Here is a 5,873-nt window from a genome sequence, read left to right on the forward strand (position 1 = left end):
ATTTCACGCCATCCCTGTCTTGGCTAACGATTCGTCCTCATGCCACTAAGATTTATTTTATCTTGTCTATATCTCTCATCTGCCTACAACATATGCAGAATGTCTTTTAGTTACATCTCATTTGGCATCTCGTTAAGTATTTTTTTTTAATAATTGACAGGAGCTTTGGCCACATTTTGCCCAAATGTCATGATGTCTCCTTAGACCCTGATGGGCCGGTGGCCGGCACAAGACCTTCGTCCGATTCTTTTGTTAATCCTGGAAAAATCCGATGAGCCATGAAGCTCTTGTCCACAGATCTCCAGCTGTCGTCTTTCTCTTGTTCACACACGTCGTTCCGATGATAGCAGGGCCCATGCGGGACCGCACAAAACGCACGCCACGCAAAAAAATAAACTCCACAAAGCAGGAAGAGAAGACGGACGGTGGGGGGGGGGTTGATTTTAAATAAGTTTAAGGCATTTTTTAAACGAGTTTTGTCAGAAAACGCAAACATTGTACAGAGACATCCCGAAGAATTCCACGCGCGCGCGCGCGCTGTTTGTGACCACATCTTTTCAAATAAAACATCAGGTTTACATTTACGAGTTCGTTATTGTTTCCTTCTCTCTCTCTCACTCTCTTCTCCTTAACACACGGTGCGTTATACAATAGTCCACATAGAATAAGTAAAACGTTGTCAAATACGTATTTACCATTGACGGGGCCTTGTCTATCAGACCTTGGCATATATATATATGAAAACGATGTGCTAACCCAAAAATGGAGCTGTTTAATACCGACCGACCTATCGTGGGTTTCTCAAAATAAATCGGGTTACAATTATTGTGAATATTATCAGCATCGGTATTATTATTATTACTATCGGCATCATCAGTTTCGATTGGCCACACTTTTCGTGACGTTACCGTAACGTTGACACTTCGAACCTGAATCTACGGGCGGCTAAAGTAGTAAAATAGCAGAATTATTAGACGGACACACAACAACAACCAGCCAAGAAACCACCCCTACACATACACACACACACGACAACAAATAAAAAAAATATATAAAACACGCGACGTTTTTTTTCTTTCTTCTGTCAACAACAACAACAACAACAAACAAAGAGCCACAACAAAACACAGATTGCAAAAGTTTGGAGAATGTGGGTCATTGGTGCCAACAAGGAAAACCATGTGTTTTTTTTTTCTTTCTTCAAATCAGAGAGACAATAGCGGTACAGCAGCAAGGGCGTTGCGTCGCCGCTTGCGCTGCTGCGTTTGTCGGGCACCGTGTCCGACATTTCGTTCCACGTGCCACTGGCAGGTTTCATGGGGTTATCTGCTTGGGAGGGGGGAGGAGGAGGGAGAGGAGGGGGGGGAGGAGCGTACGTTTTGACATCCCCGAAGCCGCTTCTTTCGTCAACTGCAACCCCTCTCGGCACCCCTAAGAGTTGGGCGCAGTAGTCCGGTGGCAGTTTCGTGAAGCGACGAGAGTCGCCATGGGACAGCGCAAAGCGTGCACACGCAGGGAGCCAGTCGACCCGTGGCACCTGCTGGGTCTGCCCCCGTGACCTCCTGGTGCACCTAGCCTGGCACAGTAGGGGGTACACAGGCGGTGCATCGGCGAGGTCATCTCAGTCAGTCGACCCGTGGCACCTGCTGGGTCTGCCCCCGTGAACTCCTGGTGCACCTAGCCTGGCACAGTAGGGGATACACAGGCGGTGCATCGGCGAGGTCATCTCAGTCAGGCGACCCGTGGTACCTGCTGGGACTGCCCCCATGAACTCCTGGTGCACCTAGCCTGGCACAGTAGGGGGTACACAGGCGGTGCATCGGCGAGGTCATCTCAGTCAGTCGACCCGTGGCACCTGCTGGGTCTGCCCCCGTGACCAACTGGTACACCTAGCCTGGCACAGTAGGGTGTACACAGGCGGTGCATCGGCCGGTCATCTCAGTCAGTCGACCCGTGGCACCTGCTGGGTCTGCCCCCGTGACCTACTGGTGCACCTAGCCTGGCACAGTAGGGTGTACACAGGCGGTGCATCGGCCGGTCATCTCAGTCAGTCGACCCGTGGCACCTGCTGGGTCTGCCCCCGTGAACTCCTGGTGCACCTAGCCTGGCACAGTAGGGGGTACACAGGCGGTGCATCGGCCGGTCATCTCAGTCAGTCGACCCGTGGCACCTGCTGGGTCTGCCCCCGTGAACTCCTGGTGCACCTAGCCTGGCACAGTAGGGGGTACACAGGCGGTGCATCGGCCGGTCATCTCAGCCAATCGACCCGTGGCACCCGCTGGGTCTGCCCCCGTGAACTCCTGGTGCACCTAGCCTGGCACAGTAGGGGATACACAGGCGGTGCATCGGCCGGTCATCTCAGCCAGTCGACCCGTGGCACCCGCTGGGTCTGCCCCCGTGACCTCCTGGTGCACCTAGCCTGGCACAGTAGGGGGTACACAGGCGGTGCATCGGCCGGTCATCTCAGCCAGTCGACCCGTGGCACCCGCTGGGTCTGCCCCCGTGAACTCCTGCTGCCGGAGAGGGGTTCGACACTGCACGTGGCCTCAACATGCACGTAGCCTGGCACTCAGCGCCGTGGTGGCGTCACCGCCACTTAGTGGCGAATGGCGTTTGTTGTTATTGTTGTGTGGGGAGAGCGGTGGTGCAGCGGTTAGCGCTACGCTGCGCTACAAACCCGGCGAAACCGGCCGAATTTACGACAAGCTCGTGCGGCAGCCAGGAACGGCGGGCCCAGTAGGCACCAAGCGAGTTGTTTATCACGGATCCCACAGTCTGTCCACATGGCTTCAACGTGACATGCTGTCTGTGTGGCCCTGCTGGACAGCCAGAGGGCTCTGTGCGGACAACCTTCAGCGTTGGCGAGGGAAAGGGGGGGGGGGGGTCTGCGTGACGACGCCAACTGCAGCTGTGTTGCCGCGCTACGAGTGTTGTTGTTGTTGGTGGTGGCTGTCCACTGACTGAATGAGTGGGTGAGTGAGTGGTTGAGTGAGTGACTGAATGAGTGAGTGGGTGAGTGGTTGATTGACTGGGTGGGTGAATGAGTTGGTGAGTGAGTGGTTGAGTGAGTGACTGGGTGGGTGAATTAGTTGGTGAGTGAGTGGTTGGGTGAGTGGCTGAATGAGTGGGTGTGTGGGTGAGTGAGTGGTTGATTGACTGGGTGGGTGAATGAGTTGGTGAGTGAGTGGTTGAGTGAGTGGCTGAATGAGTGAGTGGGTGGGTGAGTGAGTGACTGGGTGGGTTAATAGGTTGGTGAGTGAGTAGTTCAGTGAGTGACTGAATGAGTGGGTGAGTGAGTGCCTGGGTGGGTGAATGAGTGGGTGAGTTATTGGGTGAGTCCATGTCTTCGTGGCAACCCACACTGCAGCTGTGGTCACCGTGCAAGCATTGTCGCGTATTGTTGAGGACTGTCCACTGACTGAGATCAGCGAAGCTCTATGAGCAGAACCACAACGTGAGAAATCGAGGAGACTGCCGCAACGGCTCGGCGATTTACGTAAAACGCTGAATGAATAAGTGGACGAGTGGGTGAGTGAGTGAGTGAGTGGGTCAGCGACTAGGTGAGTGGGTGGGTTAGGAAGTTGGTGAGTGATTGGTTGAGTGTGTGGGTGGTTGCGTGGGTGGGCGGCTGAGTGGTTAAGTCAGTAACTAGGTGGGTGAATTAATGAGTGAGTGAGTGGTTGAATGGGTGAGTGAGTGGTTGCGTGAGTAACTGGGTGAGTGGTTGAGTGCGTGGTTGAGTGAGTGATTGAGTGAGTGGGTGGGTGAATGATTGGGTGAGTGAGTTTTTGAGTGGGTGTGTGTCTGGGTGGGTGGGTGAATGAGTGGGTGAGTGAGCGAGTGACTGGGTGGGTGAGTGGTTGAGTGAGTGACTGGGTGAGTGAGTGATTGGGTGAGTGAGTGGTTGAGTGAGTGACTGAATGAGTGAGTGAGTGGTCGAGTGAGTGATTGGATGAGTGAGTGGTTGAGTGAGTGACTGGGTGAGTGAGTGGTTGAGTGAGTGGGTGACTGGGTGAGTGAGTGGGTGACTGGGTGAGTGAGTGGTTGAGTGACTGGGTGAGTGAGTGGTTGAGTGAGCGAGTGACTAGGTGGGTGAGTGGTTGAGTGAGTGTGGTCACCGTACTGGCAGTGCCGCGTGTTGTTGAGGACCGTCCACCGACACCGAGAGGAACCACACCGCGACCAATCTCGGAGGCAGCCGTAACGTCTCGGCGATGAACGCACCGACCAAAAACAAAATCTTCTCCTTCGACTTGAGGCACTCGCGAGCGCCACGCGCGCGCGGAGGATGAACCACATCGTGACCCTGCGTCGCGACCCTGAATCGTGACGGATATACACGTGGAGGGAAGGAGATGGAACGTCGGAACGCACATGGCGGGGGGGGGGGGCATTGCTTGCCCCCCCCCCCCCTTTAACACGCGTGGCGGAATTGCGATTGCAAGGTTCACAACGGGAGACCGCGCCTGCGCGGTTCCAATTCTTCCTGTGCACTCTTAATTAACCCTAATTGCGATTAGCACTCTTACAAGCGGTTTTTAATTAGACGATTAAGCGCAGACTGAATGCAACAAATTAAACACCGCTTCCTCTTTCCTCCTCCTCCTCCTCCTCCACTAACTCGCTTCCTGCTGCCCGTACGCCAAATTCTGGACACTTTTAACCCAGGGGTGGGGGGAGCCTTTTTTCTGCCTAGGGCCATTTCGATACTTATAACATCATTCGCGGGCCATAAAAAAAGTTATCAACTTCAAAATTAGCCCGCTATATTTGGTCAAACATTGCATTAACTCGCCGCTAATGCGATTGGCTGGAACTTGCTTCTCTTTGGCGAGGCGTGGCGATGATGTTAGCCGGCTATTGACGATGTTGTCGCTACTCGCAACTGCTTTTCCAGGTTTTGCTCCTAAATTTATTGAATTTCGAGTCCCGCCTGCTGTTGCCTTGGCAGGGCCAGAGACCCAAATGATTTCGCGGGCCTCATACGGCCCGCGGGCCGGACCTTACCCACCCCTGCGAATCGAATCGATTAAAAAGGTGGACATTGAAGAATGCCGGTGGGAATTGACGTCCCATGAAAATGAGCGCACACAGAGGAGAGGCCCTGGCCGACGAGCGGTGTCGTCGTGCAACGCGTGGGGCTGAGCGTAGTGGTCCTGGGTGTGTGCAGGTGGCGTGATATTAAAGAGAAGAATAATAAGAATAAGAAGAGGAATTAGAATAATAAGAAGAATAGGAAGATGAAGAAGACGAAGAAGACGATGAAGAATACGGTGAAGAGAAGGAAGAAGGGGAAGACGTAGAGAGATAATTAAACGCCACGGAAACACACGGCCAATGCTGCATTATGTGGAAGTCTCCGCTGTCCAGTGAAGTCGCCAACCTTCGTGTAGGGCCCAAAGGCGCAAACGCAGAGCTCAGAGTCCCCCCCACCCTCCATCCACCCCCCCCCCCGCCCCCACCCTTGTTCAGTTCCTTGGCCGCGATCGAAGATTTCCAGTGCGGCGACGAATCTGGCAAATTATCGCCATCCCCCGTCAACTCCCCGGGAAACATTTCGTGGTTTCGTCTCTTGCCACCCCCCCACCCCCTTTCCCACCCCCATGCGCCCCCCCCCCCTGTAGATCGGCTCTAGGAATCGCGTGACACCCTACGACCCCTTTGAATCGCAGCCGTTTCATTTCCCGTGCTGTCGTCGCTTGTTTGTTGATGTTGTTGTTCGTTTGTTGTTGTTATCATCCGTGACGGTGAGAGTCTTCTTGGCGAATTTCCCACCCCCACCCCCCATGCCCCCCCCCCCGCCCCCCCCCCCAGCTTCCCTTCGCTTGGCTCACGTCGGAAACATTTGCTAGGCACTCGAAACTGCATCGCCG

General features: G+C 54.3%; 1 long non-coding RNA gene across 1 annotated transcript; it reads right to left on the reverse strand.

Annotated features, from left to right (window-relative positions):
* Positions 1 to 437: 437 nt before the first annotated feature.
* On the reverse strand, positions 438 to 5,436 carry LOC116955154 (uncharacterized). Its single transcript, XR_012929756.1, has 2 exons — positions 4,124 to 5,436; positions 438 to 2,419 (listed from the first exon to the last, which is right to left on the reverse strand). It is a non-coding gene; the product is annotated as an uncharacterized LOC116955154 (long non-coding RNA).
* Positions 5,437 to 5,873: the final 437 nt, after the last annotated feature.

The sequence above is a fragment of the Petromyzon marinus genome, chromosome 58, assembly GCF_048934315.1.
Source record: "Petromyzon marinus isolate PM22_M1 ecotype Great Lakes invasive population chromosome 58, UKy_Petmar_22M1.pri1.0, whole genome shotgun sequence".
NCBI lineage: Eukaryota > Metazoa > Chordata > Hyperoartia > Petromyzontiformes > Petromyzontidae > Petromyzon > Petromyzon marinus.